The sequence below is a fragment of the Hyaena hyaena genome, unplaced genomic scaffold, assembly GCF_003009895.1.
Source record: "Hyaena hyaena isolate Hyena2069 unplaced genomic scaffold, ASM300989v1 scaffold_114, whole genome shotgun sequence".
NCBI classification, from domain to species: domain Eukaryota; kingdom Metazoa; phylum Chordata; class Mammalia; order Carnivora; family Hyaenidae; genus Hyaena; species Hyaena hyaena.
In genome coordinates this window covers 2198825-2208717 of record NW_024080746.1, presented here as the reverse complement: position 1 = coordinate 2208717, position 9893 = coordinate 2198825, and positions in this window count along the sequence as shown.

Genomic DNA, 9893 nt, shown 5'->3' with positions numbered 1-9893 from the left:
ACAAAAGAAAAGGCATAAGATCAATAAAATACAAAAAGATGTTCAGTGCAAACTAATACAAGGTACCTTTTTTCATTCATCAGAGTGGGAATAATTGAAAAGATCGGTACTAGAAAAGGTTGAATGTGGATAAATATGGGTCTGGTACATTGCTGAAGGGAGTACAAATGGGCACCACATTTTCCAGGGAAAATGTGGTAGTATCTTTTATGTTTTTAAAAATGTACATATTCTGTGATCCAGAAATGCCAACTTTTGGTGTTCTTCTAGACAGATATCTGCTCATGTGCTTGAGCAGTATGCATGAAAGTGTTGGCTGTGGCTTTGTCTGCAAGAGCAAACATTTAGGAACAACCTAAAGTCACTTAGTAAGCAAATGGTAATTATGGCACATCTATAATATGGATTACTATGCAGCAGTTTAAAAGAATGTGTCAGATCTACATAGGCTAAAAAACCTCGAAGATGATTCTTAAGTGAAAAAAAAGCAAGTTGCAAGAGGAAAAAAAGATGCAATATCATATCATTTGAATAAATGCCCCAATAACATAGACAATACCAAGAAATTTCCATAGGTACATGGATGGCTATTTAATGATAGAAAAATGATATAAAATGAACTGGTAACAATAGTTATTTCTAGGAAGGGTCTTGGAATTAAAAAAAATTTTTTTAATGTTTATTTATTTTTGAGAGAGAGAGACAGAGCATGAGCAGGGGGCAGGCAGAGAGAGAGGGAGACACAGAATCCAAAGCAGGGTGCAGGCTCTGAGCTGTCAGCACAAAGCCTGACATAGGGCTCAAACCCACGAACTGTGAGTTTATGACCTGAGCTGAAGTCGGACGCTTAACTGACTGAGCCATCCAGGTACCCCGGAAGTGTTTTGGAATGAATTGGTCAAAGGGACACTACCTCTAATGTTTTGTTTTTCCACTAAAGAAAATGTATTCCTGGGGCGCCTGGGTGGCTCAGTCAGTTGACCATCCAATTTAGGCTCAGGTCATGATCTCATGATCTCATGGTTCACGAGTTCAAGCCCCGCATCAGAATCTCTGCTGTCAACACAGAGCCTGCTTTGGAAACTCTGTCCCCCACCCCCTTCCACCTGCTGTCTCTCTCTTAAAAATAAATAAGCATTTTTTTTTTAAAGAAAGAAAATGTACTCCTGTATTACTTCTAATTAACAATACTTAAAGCAAGAGAAAGAAACAAGGTGTGTCTGACTACAGAGCCTAAAGATATGGTCACACTGGTTCTTAACCTATGGCTTATGGTTAGATTTCAGCAAATTTGGGAAGTTCCTGAAACTGTGTGCACAACTATGTGCTTCGAGGAGTGTGCATTTTTTCTCAGGTGGTAAGTGGAGGTCAAGAACCACTTTATGAAATATGTTCCTGTTCTGTTGTGGCCTTGGCAGCGTTACTCAGCTTCTCTGGAAAATGGCGACCATAGCAGTTGGTACCTCATGAGGTTAATGTGAGGATCACATGACCTGGTGTGTATAAAGCTCTTGAGACAGAAGTCAATAGGCATTAGCTATTATTATCACTTTCATTGTTGCTGCTACTGTTGATGGCCTGGAAAGATCACTTCATTCGAGAGACTTGAGTTCTCAAAACAGTTATATCAGGAGCAAAATTAGGGAGATGATTCCATCCAGTCTAAAAATAGTACAATTTCAGACTCCTACCAAATTTTCTTCCATCTCTAAGAATGATAAAACATCAGCCCTCCCATCGGTTCATCCTTTTACCTAACAAACAGGGTGACAGGAGCCCTGCCCCCCGCCCCCCCCCCCCCGGAGCCGGAGCCCACTGTGGAGACACCGCAGCAGACTGAGCTCTGACGCCAGGAGTTAAGGTGCTATAATTACTCTGTGACCTGTTAGTGGCTTCCTACGACAACTGAATTTCAGATTCAAGCTTTTATTATCAATAGGCATAGACATTATATTTTTTTAATCCTTAAATCTGACATTTCTCCTTTAATGTACTGGGCCATGAAGGGGGCGGAGATCAAATGTTCTCTTCTGACCGTACTTTCAGCAGTAATTAGGCCAGATCGGCATTATGGTGCTTAAACATTTCAAGGCACTTGTGCTTCCAATTGCTTTTACTTTTAGTCCAGTTAATGGATTTGGTAGCTGTTATAATCTCAAAATAGTGAGGGGACACGTGGGTGGATCTGATGCTAGCCGGGCACAACTCTCTAAAAGGTTCCTGTAAGAGCGATGTTTCTGGCTCCCCACACCTCTGAGGCATGTGACCTTCAGGTTTTTAGTGACCCAGCCGTGTGCATCAACCTCATCCTGGGACCATTACTGAACAATGATAGGCGATAATAGTGAGAAGGACATTTTGGCCAGCAGAGCTGGGACATAGACCTCCACCTCCCCCAGAGAGGCACATGCAGGGGGCTTTTGCCTTTTCACTTAGGAAGGAGAAAGAGGTTTGGATGGGGGAGCGCCACAGGGGAGATGAAGGGCCAGGATGGATCTTCAGACAGGATAAGGCACGAAAGAAGCATTCGTGCTCAAAGTGAGTGGTGCTTTTATCACTCACACAGGTCTTTAGAGTTCGTTCAGAACTTCCAAACAAACGCTGTATCCCATGGGATCCTCACGTGACTCTGTGAGTTTCATATTATGATTTCTACTTTATGGATGAAGAACTGAAGGGATGAAGGTCACCTCCTGAGGTCCTGTTCTGGGAGGTCTTCAGAGGCCCTAAGACAGAGTGGGGAAATTCTGGGGCACTGTGGTGGCTCAGTCGGTTAAGCATCTGACTCTTGATTTTGGCCCAGATCATGATCTCACCGTTCGTGAGTTCGTGCCCTGTGACAGGCTCTGTGCTGATTGTGTGGGGCCTGTTTGCGATTCTCTCTCTTCCCCTCTCTCTCTCTGCCCCTTCTGCTGCGTGCTCACGCTCTCTCTCTCAAAATAAATTAATAAACTAAAGAGAGAGAGAGAGAGAGAGTGGGGAAATTCTGAGCTAATTTGTATCTTCCTGCTGACTCTCAAGTTACCAGAGAACTTCTGCCCAGAAGTATCTCCCCCCGCGTCTGTCATACACTGCAAAATCCCATTCTGAGATCTAAGTCCTTGAGTCTTAAAGGTGCACAAGCCCCTCGGCAGCTCTACAGAGACCCCATTGAGAGAGGGAGTCAGCCAGTTACTGGTCTCTGATCCCATCAGACTTGATAGTTGTTAGGGTGGTTTTCATGCGGTAGTGGTGAAAAGAAATGAGTATATATGTTGGCACCAACCCTACTGGGGTCTCAGTATTAATTTCTGCAAAATGAAATTATAATAACACAGAGTTACAACTTCCTACGGTTTCACAAGGAATGGTCCTGGATGCTTACACTACTGTGCAAAACAGACACGGTCCTTGTGTTCGTGAAACTTTAGGCTAGTGTGGCAATCACACGAATGTAATAGCACAAACCATCATCAGTGTAAGAGCAGAATAAACGAAAGAAGAGACCTGGGAGACACGGGAGTGTCCAATGGGGAGGCCTGCTCTAGTCTGGGTCCCAGGGGAGAGAGAGTTTCCCGAGACTGTGGCGCCTTTTTGGTGGGCGGAGCCTAATGAGAGAAAAGAAGCAGAAAGAACAGCAAAGGCTGAGAAGACAATGTGCGCGCAGACTCTGGGGGTCCGGGAAGAAAGTGGGCCCCAGAGCATGACACGGAGGGAGAAGGAAGGATGTCTGGCCCACAGAATGGGGCAGTGGATGAGCCACGGAAGGAGGCAGGTGCCATCCATTCGGGGCCTTACTGGGTTGGAGAGTTTCAGGTAGGCGGTGACATTCTGGTCTGTTGTAAAAGCCCCACACAAGTCAGTGCATGAAGAGGGATTCGAGAAGTCAAAGAGAGGACGGGAGATCAGTTATGGGGGTGCAAACAGTTCTCCATGTGAGAGATGAGGGTCTCGCAGACTAGTGGAACAGCAGAGAAGGACAGATGGAGAGATGTGGAAGACTTGGGCAGAAACGGATCTTCAACCTGGGAAACAACAAGGCAATTTGGTCCCAGAGAGTGGGATAGTGAGCACGGCTGTGGCAGTTAGGAAAAAAGGCAGAGCAACTAAGGCTGTACACTGGAGAAGACTGCTTGGAGATGGGGTGAAGTTGGACCCTCAAGAGCAGTAGATCCCAATTAGGTGGTAATGAATCAGACAGGCACACTGCAGGCTGGGGAAATATGGTCAAAGTCAGTGACGTGAAAGCTACCATGATGTATCCTGGGCACAGGTGAGGCATAGTCTGAGACAATACAAGAAACTAAAATATGGAGAGTCTAATTCACAGAGCTCTCATTAGGAATTGGACGCAAGAGGTAGACAACCCCAGATAACATTGGCTTCATAAAATAAATTTATTTTTCTTTCTCACATAAATGAAGTATAAAGGTAAGTAGTCCAGAGCTGACTGGTATATCAATTCTAAGACCATCAAGGATGCAGATTCCTTTTAGTCCCTTGCTCTGCTACGTCCGACCATTTACCTCAGGATACAAGATGGCTGCCCCAGCTCCAGGGATCACATCTTCATCCTAGCCAGAGGAAGGATGAAAGGGAAAGAAAAGGGTATGCTTGCTCTCTGTAAAGATACTTCTCAGGTGCTGCACGTTCCTTTCTGCCTATACCCTATTGGCCACATCTAGCTGCAGAGGATGCTGGAAAACATTGCATTAATTCTAGGCAGCCATGTACCCAATTAAAACTTGGGGATCCAATTACTGTATAAAAAGGGGAAAGGGGAAGCGGTCTCTGGTCCACACAGTAGTTTAATGACAGCAATTTGTTAGTTAAACATCATTATCTCTTTAAGTAGAGTTCCTATCAAGCAGTGAGGAAAACATTAAGACCACAATAAATATCCTGCCTGGAATGTTCTCCCTGGGAGTCATGAGACTCATTCCCTCAATTCATTCCGATGTCTGCTCAAATGCCACACCTCTGAAAGGCCTCTGATCACCTATCCCTCTCAGTCCCCTACTCTGGCTTTGTTTTCCTCTTTTTCACTGTCTGGCATTATGTACTCTGCTTATTTATGTATTTATCGTGCATCCCCTGCTAGACTGAGAGCTCAGTGAAGGGCACTCACTGCTGTGAATGGTAACTTCATCGGTTCCCGCCACCTAGTAGAAGTTCAACAAGTTTTTGTTGATTGGATAAAGAAATGGGCAGAGCACATAAACAATTCATAAAGGACTCACCTTAGATTTATATAAGTAACAAAAGAAGAAACAGAACTGGTAAGTAAACCTACGGAAACCAGGGAACATCTTTGGTCATAAAGGACATGCAAATTAAAACAACAAAGAAGGGCTGCCTGGGTGGCTCAGTCTCTTAAGCATCCAACTTCGGCTCAGCTCACGATCTCACGGCTCATGAGTTTGAGCCCCGCATCGGGCTCTGTGCGGACAGCTCGGAGCCTGGAGCCTGCCTCGGATTCTGTGTCTCCCTCTCTCTCTGCTCCTCCCCTGCTTGCACTCAGTCTCTCTCTCTCTCTCAAAAATAAATAAGCATTAAAAAAATAATAAAAAGTAATGCAACAAAGACATGCAAATTAAAACAACAATTATTAGCAAAATGAAAATGGTAACTAATATTATGCATGCTGATAAAAGTAGGAGAAACCAGCCTTACACGAAACAGCAGCCTTACTAATGAGCTCAGCCTTTGGGAAAGTGGTTTGCCCAGCCTCGGGGTGACAGTCCCAGGAAGGGGTGCCCTCTGCACTGAGCAGCTCCGGAGGGTGGGACTGCCAGCACATCCTGTGTGAGTGCTGCCCTTGGAGCTGGCTGGTGGCAGCCCCTATGCCACCCACGTACACCAAATGCCTCAAAAAGGTGTCTAAGTGTTCACTACAGTGTCACTTATAAAAACAGACACCGAGGGGCGCCTGGGTGGCTCTGTCGATTAAGCATTGTGCTCTTGGTTTTGGCTTTCAGCTCAGGTCATGTTCCTGCAGCTTCGTGAGTTTGAGCCCCACGTCAGGCTCTGCTGCTGGCATGGAGCCTGCTTGGGACTCTCTCTCCTTCTGTCTCTGTCCCTCCCCAACTCATGCTGTCTCTGTCTCTCTCAAAATTAATAAATAAACTTAAAAAAAAAGAGGGCTAAAAATAATAATGAAATATCCAACTGTATGGAAATATTTTAGTAAATCGGAGTATATGTTCTTTTTTAAAAAAATGTTTTATTTATTTTTGAGGGAGAGAGAGTGTGAATGAGGGAGGGGACAGAGGATCCAAAGCAGGCTCCTCACTGAGGGCACAGAGCCCGACTTGGGGCTCGAACTCACAAACCATGAGATCATGACCTGAGCTGAAGTCTGACACTCAACCGACTGAGCCACCCAGGCACCCCTGGAATATATGTTCTTAATGAAAGAATAAGCATCACTCTAACCTAACACTATGGAGAGCTCAAACGTGATAAAGAGATAATATTAGGTTAAAAAAAAAAAGAATACATAAAATTGTATGTATGTAAAACACTTTGTAAATTCTTTGAGTAATGGGTTGGAGTTTTTTTTTTACTTATCTAACTTTTTGAAAAGTAAACACATTTTTTCAGAATTTATATTTCTCATTTTCCAAATTGTCATTAAAACTACACTCTCAGAAAGCGGCAAGTGGGATGAATGTGATACACAGCGTAATGATTCCAAATTTGCTTTTAAAAAGACGTGTTTTGAGGAAAAGGCTGGAAAAATATCCACCTAACCATGAACAAATGTTATCTTGAGGCAGTGGCATTAAGGATGCTTTAAAAAAAATTAATGTTTATTTATTTTTGAGAGAGACAGAAACAGCATGAGCGGGGGAGGGGCAGATAGAGAGAGACAAAGGATCTGAAGCAGGCCTCTCACTGTCAGCCCAGAGTCCCATGTGGGGCTCGAACTCACAAACTGAGATCATGACCTGAGCCAAAGTCGGACACTCAGCTGACTGAGCCTCCCAGGTGCCCCAAGGATGCTTTTAATATTCCTATCAATATGAAACATGATAAATGTCATTATCATTTGCTGGACCTTCATGACATGCCAAGCACCGCCCTGCTGACAGCTAACGTGACAGCCAATATTCCAGCCGTCCTCTGACGTGGGGGTTACCACTGTGGAGCTGTCTTCCAGGTGAGGAAATCGTTTGAAAGACGCAAAGCAGCCTGCCCACACCCAGCTGCGGCTTGCCGAGCAACAGCCTCACCCAGCAAACATGGTGCATGCCTTCCTCTCCAGTGGAGAAGGCGGTTCCCTTCATCCAAAAGGAGCCGCTGTGGTTTCCCCAGGGCTGGCCAGAGGGAGAGGGTCTTCGGGGGGGGGGGGGGGGGGGGGGGGGGGGGGGGGGGGGGGGGGGGTGGATGCGTGCATTCTCGGTGGGGAGCAGGGGTGCGCCACAGTACCATTGTGTCCACCCCTGGAGTGGCCCAGCCCAGGCAGCCAGTTCCAGAAGCCTGCATGGTTAGGGGAAGTCCAGGAAGGAAAAGCGAGCGGGCAGCAGGCAGGCTGTGTTTGGGAGCAAGGGACTTAGAGGGCCACATTCAGAGCAGCAGAGTGCGGGGAGAACTGCAGACGAGGGAAGTTTAAGAGATGTCAGGCCACCCCATGAACTGGGTGCCCCCACAACATGCCTGTTACCGACCACGGGCTCCGGAGTGGTGTCTGAAAGTGGCACAACACTGAGAGTGAATCATGCCAGGACCTGAAATTCATTATAATTATTCGTGTATCTCTTTTTCTTTACAAAATGTGTCATGACCATGGGATTGGTGTGACAATGAGGAAACAAAAATATACATAAATCTTTGTGTGTCTTTTAGCACAATTCTTCCTTAATATCGAGAATGGTTTAGGGAGCGGCTATGCATTTCGCTACCTAGGAATCAAGGGAGGTGGCTCATATTCTGTCTTTCTAGTATTTGCCAGAGAAAGAGGCCCCATCACCACAAGGGCTTCATGGGGTGCAGGAGAGAGCCGGGCTTGGGCCACCCGGTACTGTGTGCCTTGAGGACGGGAGGCACTTAAACCATTTCAACTCAATTTAGCAAATTATTACCAGTTTGCCTAGAGCTGTGCTGGATCACGGGATAGGCTCCGAGGTAAGAAGGGCACTCCCGTTTTGCCCATTGCATTATCACCTGTCTCCCACAGTGGACTGAGGATTTCATGGTGCAGGGGCTTCACCAACTTTGTTCATGGCTCATTCCCCTGAACCTAGTGCAGTGCCTGGAACTCGGAAGCCATGCAAAAGATGGGTGTTGAGGAATGAAATAAGGGCGAATACCCTAGAAAACGGCTCTTCCCTTGAAAGCCCTAACATCTCTCATTGGAATTCCCTTTTCTGGTTTAATTCTTACATAAAACTGGCTCAGAAGCTCAGAGTGAAGGGGCGCCTGGGTGGCTCAGGCAGTTGAGCATCTAACTTCGGCTCAGGTCATGATCTCACAGTTCCTGAGTTCAAGCTCTGCCTTGGACTCTGCTGACAGCTCAGAGCCTGGAGCCTGCTTTGGATTCCAGGTCTCCCTCTCCCTGACCCTCCTCTGCTCTCTCTCGCTCTCTCTCACCCCGAAAATAAATAAACATTAAAAAAAAAAGAAACTCGGTGAAAAATCCAGAGTTTGCACAGAAAAGAACAAATGTGACAGAATTATAAAAAGGTATAATAAGCAATGAAATATCGCTGTCTCCATTTGTCACCCTCTATTCAGTCACATTTCCCAGGCACACACTTTACGCCAAGCGCTGTGCTAGAGCACTAGAAATACATACCCCTTCACCTGGCCGGGATCATGGGGACAAATAGAGCATCCCGAGGATTGATCTGATCCACTAATATTAAGTGTCCAGAACTTACGTTCCAGGCATTGCTCTAAGTGCTTTCTATGTATTGCTTTGTTTATGGGTAGCATTATGCTATCCCCATTTTAGAGATGAGCAAGCTGAGGCTCAGAAAGGTTGAGTCATTCGTTCATGTTCCACAGCTGGCCACTGGGGAAGGCCAGGCTTGGGTTCCTCTAGTCTGACACCTGTGCTCATGCTCTTAACAACTTCCAGGGAGCTGCCCGGGAGGCGACCCTGAGATCACTGGCCTCCAAATCCTCAAGGATAAAAATGCAGATTCCCAGGTCTGGGGCTGGAGGCTCAGAATTCCTGGGAGGGAAGCCTGGAAATCCTCATGGTTTTTTTTAAAGCACTAACCTAGGTGTTTCAGGTGTGCACTAATCTTTGTAAAGGACAGCACTCAAATGTGCCACACCCCCTCCTCGTGAGTTTACAGTGTCTCTAGCACCTGCCCACCTACACCCCACCCCCACTTCCTGCCAACCACAGAGCAGAATTGGAATAGAGATGAAAGGAGGGAGGAAAGAAGGAAGGGAGGCAGGAAGGAAGAGGGGAAGAAGGGCGGAGGGGGCAGGATGGGAGGAAGGAAGTTAGTCCAGGGCAGGGCAGCCCAAGCCTGCTACCCTGCCGCCCTTGAACTTGCAGCGTGCTCCTCCCACTGCCAGAACAGCCGCTGATGGGTGGGAAGAACCTCCGTAGGAGCCTCCTCTATGGCCGGCTGTGTCTGCCCTGGGAAGTGGCTGAACACCCAGCTGCTGGGAACCAGGACTAGGGGGAAATTGAGCTGTTTCCAGGGCTCGACACCTGAAAGTTTACCCTGCCCCAGATCGGGACAGGACTGCACAGGTTCCCCACCTAATGGGCAGGGTCCACATCTTGGAGAGATTCAGCCAACAGGACGTGTGGTGGGAAGGAGGAGGGTCCTCGCGACAGATGGGCTGCGTGATCCTGGGGTAACAAAGGGTCCAAGCCGCAGGAAGTAGAGTGGGGGTGGGTTTGCGGGGTCCAGGAGGGGGTACCCAGCACACTGGTTCTCATAGCCACT